Genomic DNA, 14489 nt, shown 5'->3' with positions numbered 1-14489 from the left:
ACTTGCGAATGTTTAGCTCCATGGATACTGCAGTGTTCTCGATTTGCTGCTCTTTTCAGTGTAGGCCAATGGTTCTCAAAACCTTTTCATCTGCGAACCACTTAGGCGGGGAAAAAGACCCCATGGACCACCGATCAGCTCCACCTCACCCGCTTTCGCTTGCCACTGCAAAACAAAACTCATCAGAACTAGCGGGAAGGTGGCACTGCTTTTGATGCGACACCAATGAGGTAATGTCTGGTCCCTATCTGGAGAGCTTCAGTCTCCTGTCGGGCTCCACGTTCCGGTTCCTCTTTGTTTTCAGCCCGGCAGGTGTTGAAGATCCAATCTCATGGTTGTATTTTGTTGGGAAAGGTAGCAGGTGCTTCACAGCTGTGTCGGTGAGTCGAGAAAACTCAGACCATATGTGGAGCCAAAAGTCCCTCAAACCTGCCTCACCAAATACCATCTTCAGCGACGTTCACTTTGGACCAGCCCAAGGACCCTCCGTCCACAAACCACATTTTGAGAATCACTGGTCTAGGCAATCAATGTTGGCAGCCTTCTCGGCTGAAGAAGGCATCGCAGCCAGGTCCAATCCTTTGGCCATTCAAAGTCTTTACATGTGCATTTTCCAGCGGGGGTCAATAAATGGCAATCGGGCATGGAATTTGAAACTGACTCCCTGCAGCTTGCCTAGAGTTGTGTCTGCTGAAAACTGCTGAAAAGATTCAGGGAGGAGCTGAATGGAAGCATGAAGAGATATGGGTAATGGAGGTGACACTGGCACTGGCTGAGGATAGATCATGTTGTGATCATATGGTTATCTCTTGGGATTGGAGGTGTTTAAAGGACTGCCTTCAGGGGCAGGTGCTCTGGGTCACCAGCTGTCCTACGAATTAGGGTAGTATTCTATGTTTTATATTAGCTGCCTGGTTACTATGGCTGGAATTTTACTCTCGTCGGACAGCAGCCATCCACCAACAAAGTCGGTGGCGATCCCGCCTCTGTTTGGTCTGGGGATTGAGACTGCCCTTAAAAGGCCTGAGGCAGGAAGTCCCGCCTAATGGAGCTGCCGGCCAATCAGTGGGCCGGCAGCTTTGGGTCCCAGCAGCCCCACCGGGAGCGGTGGCCACTGCTGGGACTGCAACCCAACTTGAAGAAGAGGAAGGATGGCCTCCAGGAAAAGGTAATTTTATGGAGCCTCACCGGGGGTGAGCGGTCGGTCTCCTGCCAGGCAAGGGTGGTTGATTGGGGGGACGGGGTGGAGAGGGGCGTGTTGTGCGTTGGGGGTGGTTGGGTCATCGGGGGCAGGCCTTCGGGCACAGGCTGCCTGATCAGGAGAGCCACCCCCCCCCCCCCACCCCCAGGCCGTCAGAAAGCCATGTACTTTTAACAGGAGGCTTTTCTCAGGCCTGGGCCACCCACTTGCCAACGGCAAAATCCCCCTTGGCGGCGGACAGAGGCCTTTAAGTGGCCGTTAACTGGCCACTTAAGGGCCTTGATTGGCCCGGGGCAGGCGGGCTCTTTTCTGCCGCCGCCCTGCGTAAAATGGAGGCGGGGGCGGGTCAGGATGGTACCCTCCCCTCCCCGAGCCTGCAACTCCATTTTACACGACCCCACCTCCCCCTGCCACCATCCCGCAATTTTGGGGGGGCGTATTATGTGTAGCTAATTATGCTTGATTATTGAAATGGCTGATTGCTATGATAAGAGTTATCTCGTTAAATCTGTGTACAAGAGTAATAGTCACCTGTATTGTTTTCCCTCTGGGAAAGGGGAGCTTCCTCCTTTTTCTAGTTGGGGGAGGGGGGTTTCCCCCGTGTCATCACCGATGCCAATTGTAGCTCTGGTTGATAGCACTTAACTCGGAACAGATCTGGATACAAATATGGGGCCTTTGGGCTTGTATCACTCTATGGGACATCAAGTGATGCATTTATCTAATAGACTATCCTGGTTCTCCATGGTGGATCTTCCATGATGTCCTGAATGCTCTTTGCTAATATTATTACCTGATTAAATTAATGAAACAAGAAAAAGGAAAAAAAAAACACTCTCTCCCTTTGTTTTCTCTTGTGTTTGTTGTTCTTCTGTGTTAGGTTGATTATTGGCTGGTGAAGAGGCCATTGATGACAGCCAGGAATGGCCCCCAGTATACAGTGAGATGATGTTACAATTATTCTCTTTGACTCTCTCTAACGAACCCCTTTTTATGCAGACACACTTTCCAAAGCAGCCATTGTATTGCTGTTGTCGTGTGCTGTGTGTATGCTGCATGAAATCCTAACTAACAAAGACTGGACTCCAACTGCATATTTTCCGGCCGCGCGCTTCTGGTTTTCCTCTCTCTCTTTCAATTTCTCATGATTTCCGCTCTTCTTGGAGCCTGTTCCATACAGATCCCCCATCACCAAGGGCTATGAGTGAACAGTTAATTTCCAAAGTATCTCAAAGACTGTTAAAAGGCAATGCACCAATTTCTCCAAATCTGTTTCAGTGTCAATAATATCCCGAAATGTTTGGACTCTTTAAAACGTTGGGTGTTTGCTGCAAATTTTAATATCTTTTGTCTGACTGGGCATTACCGAGAAAAAACTTGAGTTAACAAACTCCTTTGAGGAAACATTACCATTCCCTTTGATTTATTTTTGTCTTTTTTAAGGACCAAAGCTGAAATGTAATGCAAAGAAAGTGCTGGTTTGTGTTTAAAAATGTTGTTTTTCCATTGTACATTTTAATTTATGCGCTCTCTCTCTCCTTCACTCTTGTCTCTTCCCAATCTCTCGCTTTCATTCCTGTAGGCTTCCTTTCACTCTCTCCTTTTTTTATCACTTTTTCTCATGGATAGCACCAGCAATGTCAAGTATAATTAATTTTTTTTTGCCATTATTCAATATTGCATGCCCAGAGAACCTTCCTTTAATGTCAAAGTACTCTGGTGGCGATTCATTCAATTATAATGGATTAAATCCATAATGAGTAGCTTTGTCACAGTGGTGCACACTTTGCATGGTGCATCTCTGTGGGGAGATTTGGTTTGTTTATTCAGGTGCTAGTCGACTGAACTGTGGTGACTGCATCAGATGATTAAGTGAATCATTTCAGTGACTGGTAGATTAAAAGTCATAGTAATTGGTGATTCAGCAGTTTGGAAGTGGGTAGTCTATGCTCATTTGGGCACCCAAGGATGTCTGATCAGTGATATGGCTTCAGGGAGATCTACAGAAACCATCCATGAAGTAACTCAGTTCTCCTTCCAGTCATGACTGTAGGCCAGTGACACATTAACGCCAAGACTCAGGGCTCCAATTATTCTTTTCCTAAATTTCTAGCTGTGACCTAAGTTAACTCAAACTAATTTAGAAGGATGTGGAAGCTTTGGAAAGGGTGCAGAGGAGATTTACTAGGATGTTGCCTGGTGTGGAGGGAAGGTCTTACGAGGAAAGGCTGAGGGACTTGGGGTTGTTTTCGTTAGAGAGAAGGAGGAGGAGAGGTGACTTAATAGAGACATACAAGATAATCAGAGGGTTAGATAGGGTGGATAGTGAGAGTCTTTTTCCTCGGATGATGATGGCAAACACGAGGGGACATAGCTTTAAGTTGAGGGGTGATAGATATAGGACAGATGTCAGAGGTAGTTTCTTTACGCAGAGAGTAGTAGGGGCGTGGAACGCCCTGCCTGCAACAGTAGTAGACTCGCCAACTTTAAGGGCATTTAAGTGGTCATTGGATAGACATATGGATGAAAATGGAATAGTGTTGGTCAGATGGTTTCACAGGTCGGCGCAACATCGAGGGCCAAAGGGCCTGTACTGCGCTGTAATGTTCTAATTCTAATTCTAATACTGCCGTGTTTCTTGTGTAGAGTTAATCCCTTAGAGACAACACTACCTTGAATATTGAAGATTAAGGGTTGGTTCTAATTGAAGTGTTTAAAATAATTAGGAGATTTGATTGGGTAGATAGAAACTATTTCTTCTAGTAGGAGAATCGAGAACAAGGAGGCATAACCTTAAAATTATAGCTAGACTGTTCAGAGGTGATGTCAGGAAGCACTTCTTCACAAAGGGGCGTGGAAATCTGGAGCTCTCTCCTCCCGAAAAGCTGTTGAGGCTGGGGGTCAACTGTAAGTTTCAAAACTGAAGTTTTGTTAGGTAAGGGTATTAAGGGTTACCGAACCAAGGTGGGTTGTTGGTATTGAGATGCAGATCAACTTTGATCTAATTGAAGGGCATAACAGGTTTGAGGGGCTGAATGGGCCTCTCTCTTCCTGTTCCTATGTTGCAGCAGTAGGCGCAGTTTGATGGAATGAAAGTCATGCTAAACTGGGAGACCAGGCCCAAAGGACATAGTTTTCAATTGGTGAAAGGTAAATTGAAAACATGTAGTTTATCATGAGTATCTCATGAACCTAGACAGTGAGTCCTGGCACTCTCCCCCTTTCCAGTAAGGTCACTCAGGATCAATCAGGGCTGGTGGATTTATTTTTCCTGCTCCAGCCCCACAACTGTTCCTTAAGGGTGAGCTACAGCTAACCCTACACAACGACTGGCGATTGAACTGGGACCCAGAGCACACAGGTTACAAGTTTCCCACTCGACCATCAGCAGAGCCAACTAGGCGTTACCTTGCCAAAATCATACACCGACCTCAAGAACAAAGCTGTAACTAGATCCTGGCATCGGCTAAGGGGACACAGATTGAAGGTTTTAGGCAAGAGGTGCAGGGGGAATATGAGGAACAACTTCTTTACGCAGTGGGTGGTAATGACCTGGAACTCGCTGCCCACAAGGATGGTGGAAATCGCGACAATGAATGATTTCAAAAAGAAATTGGGTAGACACTTGAAGGAAATAAGCCTACAGGGCTATGGGTATTGAGCAGGGGAGTGGGACTGACTGGATAGCTTGATGGAGAGCTGGAATGGACTCGATGGGCCGAATGGCCTCTTGTGCCATAAATGGCTCTATGTTGTTTAGTCACATAGGTACTAACCATGTTTTCTCTCACAGTACACCGAATGTAGCTCGGAGAATCAGAGGCTGGAATTCCTGCTCACTTCCCTAAAACAACAAATCTCAGAAAAGTAAGTTTAAGTGAACCATACTCCCTGTCATTGAACGGAGAACGTGCTGGGGTTTTCGAGAAGAGGCTGTGTGTCGTGTCTAGCATGTGGGTAGTGCTTATCCTCTCTTGATTACTGTCGGATTTGAAAAGGTGGATTTAAACTGAGATGATTATAGGTCATGGAGAAATAACTTTTTTTTTGCTAATAGCTTAATTTCGGAACTGTTTCTCGTAATGTCAGCAAGCGAATCACTTTAGTTGAATCAGAGGAATCAATGCTGTAGGATTAAGATTAGCTGACTGAACTGTATGTTTTCAAAGTCAGGAGTCTTCCTATTCTTGAGTTCCTTTGTTTCCTCAGACTGGGTAATAAAGATTGGTATTGACGTGGGTAAAATTAACTCGTTTTCGAAAGCTGGTGAGCTAAAGGAGTTGTGTTTGTGATTCCCAATGAGATGGTTATGAGTTTGAGTCCCGGGCTGGTCTGTCCACAAAGGCCACATAGCTCACTTGGGTTGCCATGGAGTCTCCAGAGTTTGAAGATTAATCTCCTGGACACTGCTGCAAACAAACTGGGAGAAAAACAATAGGATCATTAAAAAAAAAAAATTATTTTCAATTTCTTTGAACATTTTTATTCGTTATTAAAAATATTGGCGATCGAGGAAATGGCTGTTTTTTTTACTGGGCCGTTAGAACCAGGAGATCATGTGATGAAACCTCCAGGATTGTGTTCAACCAGAGTTGACAACCCTAGTTCTACCTGAGCTACCAGCCAGAGTGGATAATCCAACCCTGTCTTGAGGGCGAGGCAGGAAAGGCAGAATCTATTATTCAGCTTACTCGGTGTTGGCTAACTGCAGAGCAGAGTTGATGTGATGTAGAGGGGCTTCCAGTTTTATCCATCTGAAGAACGATGCATGAGGCTGGGTAACTTGTAAGAGGAGCCTGTGAAAATTGTTCTATCTGCATATCTCAGAAGATGGCAAGTTTTCCTTCACTAGGGAATGATAGTTAGAATGGTGTGGCAAATACCTCATTGTGTAACTTACCCTTTAGCACTAGGGCTGTCCAATTAATACCCTGCAGCTGCACGAGCATACCTGAAAAAGCAGCTATGTGGGCGCCCTGATGTTGATGCTGCACAATGACATTGAGAAACCTGGATGACGGGCAAAGACCTGTAGTCTCTGAGGTTGAAAAGAGGTGGAAAGGTGATGAGGTAAATCAAGAAGTAGGGATTACGTAATGTCGAGTTTGGGTATTAAAAGCCTTACAGATTGGAACAGGACGGCAAGGTGGAAGTCACTGAGGAGTTCTCACGGTTTAGAGGCTCTGGGAAAGAATCAGTTCGAGATGATGTTTGCTCTCAAAACTGCGAGGATCCGCGGAGGGGAAATACTGTACGGCACTTGATGCTTAGGGGGATCAAGAGAATCCATTCAAATCCCTTGGGTGTGAGCTGTGTTGGCGATGCAGGGCATTGGTTTGGCAAGGTGCCAAGCCAGTGAATGGTCCTGTCTTTGGGCTATATCGGAGGGTGAGTCAACAGGAGTGAGAGAAAATTGGAGGGAGCATTCAATGCGGGAGAGCATCTGCACACATCTTAAAGTCCATTATTTCTTTCTCACTGGGTCAAAATCTTGCAACTCCCCACCTAACAGCACTGTGGGAATACCATCATCACTTGGAATGCAACTGTTCAAGAAAAAGGGCCCACCACCACCTTCCCAAGGGCCACTATGGATGGACAATAAATAGTAGCCTTGCCAGCGATACCCAGAGCCCCAGAATGATTTGTTTTTAAAAAGTCTCGGGCAGTAACCCGTCTGTTGTCTTGGCTAAAGAATGGTGAGCAACACGTGTATGTCCAAAGAGCTGGGATATTTCCTCAGAATATTTTATGATCTGTGTATGAATCTCTTTTCTGTGGTTTCAGGGAGCAAGCAATGAGACAACTTGAAAGGCTCAGAAAAACTGAGAAGACTGAACTTGAAATTAAGATTTCATCACTGGAATTAAAGGTTTGTTACTTCAAATTCACTGACTCTGCCTTCGAGTTTCTACGCACTGTGATTTATTCTCTTTAACTCTGTCTCTGATGGTGCCGACTCACAATGCAATTTGGTACCATGGCTCTCCGCAGCTCTCTGGAACCTCACCACACTGGCCAGTTTCCATGAACAAGAGCAGGCATTGTGCCACAGCGAGCTGTTTGTCTGTTGTGGGGGCTGGGGGCTGGGTATCATAACTGAGCCTGATTCCTGGTCTCACCCCATGCCCACACATGCTCACTGTCCTTGGGAATAGATTTTGCGCTTCCAGGCAAAAGCATGGAGCACCATAACGAGGTGCTTTGATGATGGATTCCATCAGTTTCCAGCTTGGAATATCATCTTTGTGCTTCCAAGGCCTAACAGGGGAGCCATGTAATTGAAACGGGGTCAGTTGAAAGGTTTTGAATACTCTTCTGGGTTCTTACAAAGCTGAAATCTCTGGGCTCCTGCAATTCTGGCATTGTGCGCATCCCTGATTTTATTATCATTCCACCTTTGGTGGCCGTGCCTTCAGTTCCCTGGGCCCTAAGCTTTGGAATTCAATCCCTAAATCTCTCTGCCTCTCCTCGCATGATGCGCTCCTTAAGACCTACCTCTTTGACTAAGCTTTTCGTCACGTTTCCTAACATCTCCTTACGTGGCTCGGTGTCGGACTCTGTTTAATATGCTCTTGTGAAGTGCCTTGGGAGATTTTATTAAGTTAAGGGTGCTGTATATAAATGAGAGTTGTTGAAATTGATAGTACTTGATCCTGAATGTGGTGTATCTGTCCTTGTTGATCTTTTGCAGTTGGCAGAAGTGGAGGTTTTGGGAGAAATTCACCAACAACAGAGCCCAAGCGAAGAGCTCAAGAAGCACCAGAGGTAGGACATACTCTGATAACCCCTTGAGCAGAGAGACCAATGACATAGAAAACATGGCAGCCAATTTGCACACAGCAAGATCCCTCAAACAGCAATGTCATGATGACCAGATAATCCCCGTTTACTGTTGTTGGTTGAGGGATAAAGGTTGGCCAGTACAGTTTGGTGAACTCTTCTTTGAAATAGTGCCTTGGGATCTTTAATGTCCACCTGAGAAGTCAGATGAGGCCTATATTTATCTGAAAGACAGCATCTCCGACAGTGCAGCATTCCCTCAGTACTGCACTAGCAGCATCAGCCTAGATTTTGTGCTCAGGTCTCTGGACTGGGACTTGTACCCACAACCTCTTGACCCATGCCTGAGCAATGACCAGTCACCTGCTCGAATCGTGAGTGGAAAAACTGACTGTTTATAGCTTGGTAAAACCAGAATGTCCACCCTGAAGCAGATAACCCGAACTTGTCACACTCTAACATGTAGCAAGGCCACATTATTTCCAGTCTTCATTGCCCTGAGAAAGTGGTGGCTTAGTAAGCCACTTGTGAGGGCATTTTAAGTGGCACCTTAGCTCATCCCACCTCTAGATTACAAGATTGTGGTTCAATCTAGGCTCTGCCAAAGGTCCTTCTTTAAATCACACCGAGCCCCTGTTCAACTGGAAGCAAAAGATCTCGTTACACAATTTGAAAAAGAGCACAGGAGTTCCCTCCGGTGTCCTGGCCAACACTTCTCCCTCAACCAGTAGAAACTGGTTAACTGGCCTTGTAAAGTGGCTGCTGGGATTGGCAGTAAAGCAACAGTGTCAATACTTCCAAAGTAATTCATTGGCTGCAAAGGGTTTTGGAATCCCCTTTGGACATGAATAGTGTGATTATAAATATAGGTTGCTTGTTTAGAGAGTCGTGCAGATTGTGTGAACTAGAATGTTGTGTAGGCTGAACTAGGTAACAGTGACTGGATCCCTTTCCTGTAGTTCGGTTTTTAACGACAATAATTGTGCTTTTTTTTTGTTATGGTGAGATTTGAACTCTCAAACTCAAGGTTATTAATCCAGTACCAGAACCACATTGCTATTGTCCCCTTACTGATGTCACACAGTATAAATGTGAAATATACACACGCTAAAAGATTCTTTTTTGAATAAACAGATTCAAGTTTCAATAGAAATAATGGGGAGAGGAATCTGATACGTGCACATTAAACCTTTGTCTGGTAATATCACTGGCAGTAATTTCCATCCCGCAGTTCCTCAGAAACTATTAACCGTTTGCTTCCTTCATTTGCAGTTATCCCCTTCAGAAATGCACTCGCTGTGACTCCTTTCTGGAAGAAATGAGCACCAAATTGCAAGGTACTGTTCACCTCTTATTGTGGTCTTCCAGTGCGATTTATACCCTGGGTGGTATTCTCTAATTGTCATGTGTTCTTTGTGTTATCTTAAGCAACACATTGAGGTACATGGATTCCAGTTCGTTGATTTCAAACAGCTTTATTAACAGCTAAACTAGTATATACAGAGCAAACGATATACAGAACCTTTGTCTAGGGTGCTACAGTTGCAGAGTGACACTGGTTTGTAGTCACATGACTACATCCTGGAATTTAGCTGATTAACATACTGAGTTCTTAAAGGAACATCACTCTGTAAGCGATCATACAACACTAATATCCCTCCTTACTGTGGTTCCTGTGCCGTTGCCATTGTATTCTTTTTAACCCTCTGTTTCTCATTGATATTCTTTCTTACTTATAATTTGCTTTTATTTTGTTCTATTCCTCTTCTGATCTAATTTGCCTTCATTTTCTTTGTTTCCCTCTCCCTCCCTCCTTTTCTTTGTTCTCTCATTGTTAATCCTCTCAATGCTGCTGCTTTCTTTTGCGGCTGTTTTTCCTTTCGTTTGCTCACTCTATCCTTCCCAATGCCCAGGGCCCCCTCTTTCAATCATTCTTTCACTGCGTGTTTCGCTCCTGCTGCTGTTCCTATTTGTTTGCTGCTCTCTCTCTCTCTCTCTCTCTCTCTCTCTCTCTCTGTCTCTCTGTCTCTGTCTCTCTCTCTCCACTTCCCGCATACTGTCACATTCTCCATGGTTCATATTGCTGAGTGCCACCATCTTGAATACTTTTATTTCCTAATAAAAGTGACCCCATTATGGGACCAAAGATGTGCTCCTTCCATCACCCACTTTGAAGAGCACATGTTACCCGCCCTGCTTCAAAGTGGCAGCAGCCTCTGTTTTGGAAATGCTGAAGAAACCCCCATCCTGTGCGCAAATTGGCGGCCGTATTTCCTACATTATAGCCGTGAATGCATTTCAAAAGTACTTCATTGGCTGTAAAGCACTCTGGGCTGTCCTGAAGTCATGAATGGTGCTGTATAAATAGAAACCCTTCCTCGCTCTCTCTCTCGCGCTCTCTCGCTCCCTCTCTGTGTCCTGTTCATTTGTTCTTTCATTTTGAGAGCCCAAGGGTAACCATTTGCAGGATAATGTGGGCTGGATTTTACCAAGACCAGGATGTTGGGCTCCTTGGCGGGGAGGCTCCGTGGTGGCAGCCCCCTGCCCCCACCGCTGGGCGACAGGACCTCAATTTCCATATTTAAATCATTAAAACTAATTCTGCAATCGTCCGGTCCCACTGCAATCTTCAGCGAAGCGGCCGGCACTCCGTCGCTTGGGGGAAAGCAGGTGTGACACTGGTGGTGTGTGTGAGGCGTGGGGTGGGGGAGGTGGAGTTAAGATTTTCAGTGTGGCGTTGTGGGGGGGGGGGGGGGTTGGGGTCAAATGAGCATCATCAGTGTAGGGGATGTTGGGAAGGGGTGAACATTCAACTTTGTGCAATCCTGGGGGCAGGGGATGGTCAGAATTCAAAGGTAAGTGTTTTTGGGGGGAAAAGGGCAAATACTTTAATTTTCATTGGGGAGGTGGTGGGGGGGCGGTTGGGTGTTGGAAAGAGGCCTTCCAATTTTATTTTGTAAATATTGCCGGGCTTATTTTAAAAATTCAAGGATACGTTGAAACAAATGAACCACAAAAGCAGATAGGAAATCCAACCAACCCGTGTCTGAGAATCCACAACAGGCAGGTTCAGCTATGAAACTGAAGGCTGCATAGGTTAGTTTTCATGTGGGTATGTTTAATCTGGCAGGGTTTATGTTACATTCATGATTCTAACGTGGCCTCAGTGTGGGTTTTCTATCCATATTTTGTTTTACAATGCTCCTGTGAAGCACCTTGGGCCACTTTATTGCATTAAAGGCACTATACAAATACAAGTTTTTGTTGCATAGAGCCTAGAGCTGCCAACATCAGACTGATCTAAAATGTGAGACTTGCAGTCATGAGCTCTATACCTGAGGTTCCCACTTGTGCCTAGAAGCTAAACATGGCTACAAGTGGGAATCTACACTGTCACACAGGTCATGAGAGATTGATTAGTCTTACTTGTCTGTCTCCAGTGAGAGAGAGCTTGAGAACTGCCTGGAATTACTGCTATACTCCGTACATGGGGATCATGAACCTGAGGCAGGAGAGGACGAGACCTATGCCAGAAAGTGCGTATGGAGTGGTAATAGAACGCAGATGGGGGAAGTTGAGGTTAGCTGTCTTATCACTAGGGAAATGGTTTGTCATTATTCACGCCCATTTGGAAATCACTCTCACTGGCTCCGGAAGTGGTATTTCAAATTTTGAGCGCAAATCACTTGCAGCAAAGATAGAAATTTGTGGGTTACGATACTGGGCGCAATCGTTTGTCCTACTTGTTCCCAGGGGCCTGCCACTAAATCGATGCCTCTGTTTGTCTTCAAGTGACATCCCTTTGCCCATCATCCTGTGTTTAGATTTAAAAACCCGGATGGTTCCTTGTATTTTTCAGATTACAGTGCCAGAAATAGCGAGCTTCAGGAAGAGAGGGACTTGGCCCTGAAATCATTAAATGAGGTGCAAGTTCTCACACAGGTAGGTGGACCTCCATTGCAGATCTTCACATGAAACTTTACAAAGCTCGAGATGGCCCTGGTTCTTGTGCAAATACAAGGAACAATCGAGAGAAACTGGCCGGGAGAGTAGTGAGACTGCTGGCTCACAGGCAGTGACATTGGGACTGGCTCCTGATATGTAATGTTCTGTCTGGAAGATTCTCCATTAACTGCTCCAGAGTATATTCTACAAATACCCACTGTTACACTCACTGCCTTCTGTGCCAATGTAGCATTGGACCTGCATCTGTTGGGGGTGCAGCAGATACAATAGAATGAGGGGTTGATGCTGGTGGAGGTAGTGTCCATCTGGCTGTGTTTTGGGTGCAAGGTGGCTGACTCCAGTTCCTTCCACTTTCTCTCCAGGAATCATCTTCCAAACACTAGAAGGAGCAGAGCTAACCCTTAGGAATGACTCGTGTTTTGGGAATGTTGGTTTGAATTCAAAATTCTCTCAGTTTAATTTAAACCATGGCTCTTTGGAATTCAGTTGCTGTGAGTTTTCTTTTGCCGTCTTCTCTATGGACTTTATGTAATGCTACGGAGTAGATGGAAGGAGGTTTGTGTGGACCATAGAATGGATACAGTGCAGAAGGGGGCAATTTTGCTCATCGTGTCTGTGCTGACTCTGTGCGAGAGCAACTAAAGCTAGTCCCACTCCCCTGCCCTTTCCCTGTAGCCCTGCAAATCTTTTCAGATAATTATCCAATTCCCTTTTGAAAACCACAATTGAATCTGCCTCCACCACATTCTCAGGCAGTGCATGCCCGATCCAAACCACTCTCTGCTTAAGAATCTTTTCTCGTCTCCTCTTGTTCTTTTGCCATTGACTTTAAACGGGTGTCCTCTGGTTTTCGACCCTTCCGCCAATGGGAACAGTTTCTCCCTGTCCAATCTCTCCAGACCCCTCATGATTTTGAACACCTTTATCAAACCTCCTCTCGACCTTCCCTAAGGAGATCCGCCCCAGCTTCTGCAATCTGTCCGTGTATCTGAAGTGTCTCAACCTCAGAGTCATTCTCGTAGATCTTTCTGCAACCTCTCCAATGCCTTCACATCCTACCTTTGGGCTGAAAGGCTTGTTTCTGTGCTGCAAACACTATGTACAGCAAATGATGGCTTTTTGCACCAAAAAGACTTCTTTCTGATCTGTTCTGCATCTCCAATTTTCTTTGCTCCACAAAATACTATTCAGCAATGAGCGTGTCACAATGAGTGGAACATCCAGCATGGAGCATCCTTCAGCAGTCTTGGCACTAAGGTCAGGAATTCCCTCCTTTCCTCTCTACCACTCTCTCTTCCTTTAAGACACTCCTTAAAAGTTACTTTGAGCAAGCTTTTGGCCACCTATCCTAATGTCTCCTCCTTTGGTTCAGTGTTAGTTTTTTTTTCTGATTGCGTTCTGTGAAGTGCCTTTGGGAGTTTTACTCTGTTAAAGGTTCCATATAAAATGCAAGTTGTTGTTAAGTCCTGAAGACTTGGTTTTCGTTCTCTCAACTGTAATCATTTGAAGATCCTGTGCCCCTTCTAAAGTGAAAGTCAAGGCCTTTGTATGACTGGTGGCAATTGAAATCTGAAAGAGACTGAATTGTGTCCCTTCACTATTTTGCAATGAAAGTTCTCTTGAACAGGATGAAAGTGGCTTTAAAGTACATCTCTTTATATCTTCCCACTTGTCATAGAGGGGGGAGATCAAAGTAATGCAAAAGTATGAGGCAGTTACCAAAGGCAATCAAGAGCCTTTGATCTTGTCAACGCCCTGACTTTTGTACTTGCAATGAGAAATGGTTAGAATGAACTGTCTTTCACTCAGCATTGTGTTGCTGAGGAGCTGCTGCCCTGTGTATAAAATCACAAATCTTCGAATTATGTTTGAATATCCAAGTCTGGACCTTGCAATTTAAATACCCAAGTCTAGAACCCATTTAAATAGGTATAAAAAGCTTGCTTCACAGATCACAACAGAAGCCGCGTGTCTTTGACAGGTTTCTGATTATTGGAGCCCGTTGAATAAATAAAACTTTTAAATTCAGTGGAATTCCTGATCCGTCACTCCCAACATTTTGGATAATTTCATTTCCCCGTCAATCCACCAGCTGTTCTTCAAACTTCATCAGAAAGTTCAATATATTTATAAAATTTACTAACTTCTGAAGGAGGCCCAGTCTGCTTGATGCTTCAATCTGATGAATCAGATCAGATGTATGACCTTTCCTGTTGCTCCCACGCTGATCAAGCATTGCTATCGCTCCCACATAGCCTCTGTCCTTTCCACTGCTCCGGATACTTGTTTGGCTTCTGCGATACCACCTTTAACTCGTTATTCGCGTAAGGAGCAGACCCGTGGTGGGAATTCCACTTGCTCTTAAGGACATGAACCCTTCCATTTGCTCTGCCTACTTCAAGACCTCTTCCTTGCAGAGAGTAACTGCTGGAGAGCGAGTGCACACCGAGCTGCTTCTGGGGTAACGGGCTCCAATAATCAGAATCCTGTCAAATACACACTGCTTCTGTTGTGATTTTGAAGCAAGCTTTTTATACCT

At 45.1% G+C, this 14489-nt stretch overlaps 1 pseudogene; it reads left to right on the top strand.

Annotated features, from left to right (window-relative positions):
- Window positions 1-14489, top strand: part of LOC137350653 (myosin heavy chain, cardiac muscle isoform-like) — a 101712-nt pseudogene that overhangs the window by 58864 nt on the left and 28359 nt on the right.

Source organism: Heterodontus francisci, chromosome 35 (assembly GCF_036365525.1).
Source record: "Heterodontus francisci isolate sHetFra1 chromosome 35, sHetFra1.hap1, whole genome shotgun sequence".
Lineage (NCBI taxonomy): Eukaryota > Metazoa > Chordata > Chondrichthyes > Heterodontiformes > Heterodontidae > Heterodontus > Heterodontus francisci.
This window is presented reverse-complemented; position numbering and strand designations above follow the sequence as displayed.